Source organism: Benincasa hispida, unplaced genomic scaffold (assembly GCF_027475165.1).
Source record: "Benincasa hispida cultivar pf3 unplaced genomic scaffold, pf3_genome.v1.1 HicScf1142, whole genome shotgun sequence".
NCBI classification, from domain to species: Eukaryota; Viridiplantae; Streptophyta; class Magnoliopsida; order Cucurbitales; family Cucurbitaceae; genus Benincasa; species Benincasa hispida.
In genome coordinates, this window is record NW_028325458.1 from 17,048 (window position 1) to 19,366 (window position 2,319).

The 2,319-nt window shown below is 26.5% G+C and overlaps 1 non-coding gene across 1 annotated transcript; it reads left to right on the forward strand.

Moving 5' to 3' along the window:
- Window positions 1-558: 558 nt before the first annotated feature.
- Window positions 559-631, forward strand: TRNAF-GAA (transfer RNA phenylalanine (anticodon GAA)). Its single transcript has one exon. It is a non-coding gene; the product is annotated as a tRNA-Phe (tRNA).
- Window positions 632-2,319: the final 1,688 nt, after the last annotated feature.

A 2,319-nucleotide genomic window follows, 5' to 3' on the forward strand; every position in this document is an offset into this window, starting at 1 on the left:
TTTATCGATTATGCTAATAATAGTGCTACGTATAGGTTTATGTGTTGAGGTAATAATTCATTGTGTGAATATAGAGTTGTGTTTTTTTAGCATGTTTTTGTCATGACTAAAACTATTAATCAATTAGTAGATAATTCACTTCATAATCAAATTGCTAGTACTTCAAGCATCGATCAAATGTCTGAATACCCTTGTCATACATCTGATAGCACGCATGAATTAGAGCATAGAAGAAATAAAAGACAAAGGGTTAGTAAGAATTTTGGACTTGATTTTGTAACTACCTTCCTAGTTGAAAATTCAAATAAAATAGACAATATAAAAAAACTTATAAAAAAATATATATATATATATTATTTTGTGAACTTATTATGTTTTCATTTCTTAAAAAAGAAAGATAAAACAAAAATAGTTATCATAAATATCCATCCTTTAATTCTTAAAAAACAAAAAACGTAAAACATATCAAATAGAAATTACTAAGCGGATATGTTTTCAAAAATGGTATAAGATGTAGAATGAATTAATTAAGGTTTAAGAACAAATGGACAACAAGTGGCGGGGATAGCTCAGTTGGGAGAGCGTCAGACTGAAGATCTGAAGGTCGCGTGTTCGATCCACGCTCACCGCATTTTTATTTTTGTTTTTAACCAACAGATTTTATTCATACGACGTCGTAGGGGTAGCCATGGCCCATAAAACTCGAGGACGAATTACGGTTCTGGGCCAGGATAATGGTCGCTTCCAGCCCATGAGCCCCATTTCAATTTCATTATAATTTACACAACATTAAAAACTGTTTTTATAATTAGATCCAATTTTAATTTTATCAGTAAAATTTACATGGAAATTAATTTTTAAAATTAAAGTAGTCAAAAGTATTATGTTATATATTTAATTTTTATAGTATTTATGAAGAATTTTATTAGAAAAAAATTGTAATAAGTTTTTCTTTTTAATTTATGTTTTTTTCTTTCTAAGAATGGATAAATTATTGTTTTAATTTTCTTTACAACATGTGGGATGGGCGAATCGAACCTTTGACTTCATGGTCGATAGTACAAAACTCATGTTTGTTGAGTTATATTTGGTTAACGGATAAATTATTGTTTATTGTTTAAAAATATATTACTAATAACTATATATATATACATACAAAGGCTTTTTTTTTTTTTTTATGAATGTCATTTAATTAAGAAATTTTCACATGGAAAAGACCATATATTTCATAAATATTCTTATTTTTTTGAATTTTTTTATTAAAGGTTTTTAGTCATTTATTTGGACCATTATAACCTTTCTCTCACTTATATTAATATTTTCAAAATTATTATTATTTCCTTATCGATCATTTTGACTTTTATATCATGTAAATATATCTATTTTGATTTTAATATATTATTTTCTTAGACCCCGTTTGGTAACCGGATTTTTTGTTTTTGTTTTTAAAATCACTACAATAATTTGGACCTTTCCCGACACTGAAAACAATAAAAATTTAATCACTACGATAATTTGGACATTAAAGATTGTGTATATAATCATCGGAATTAGTTCTTTTTTCTTTATTTAAATCTTTTTTTTTTCAAATGTCATACTTGTTTGAATTTAATATCATTCAAACTAATATAAAAAAATTTCCAAAATCAAGTAAATATCTATATAGTAAATAATATATAGAAAACATGTTTGAATTTCAAATCTTAAACATACTATTTGTCTCAAATTAAAACAATACATCCACAATTCCTTAATCCAAAATAATATTACATGACAGCGTCGGGTCCTATCGGGAGATGCATTTAAAACCTTAATCCACAGTTCCTAAATCGAAAATAACATTAACATCTACAACCTAAATACGTTGTCGGGAGATGCATCTGCAACATAAACCTTGAGGTACCTACAAAATACAAATTTAAATAAGTTTATGCTCAATACCATATACCAATCTCAAAATGAATATAGAATTTAAAACTCAACTAAGAACATTAATGAATTAAAACAAACTAACTCAAACTTGCATATTTCAATCTCAAACTCAATATAGAACTTAAAACTAATATAAGAACATTAACAAATAAAACCCACTTTAACTTCAAACCTAATATAAAACTTGAAACCCAACGCACTCATAACTATATATTTCAATCTCAAACTTAATGTAGGACTTTAAACCCAAATTAAACCCAACCAACTCATAAGAATTGAAACAAACCAAGACGTATCTACATTTACTTAAAGAAACCAACTTACAGCCCCTCCCAACTTAGTTTTTCATAAATGAAGTTTATTGAATCCCCACCCCCCAAAATTATT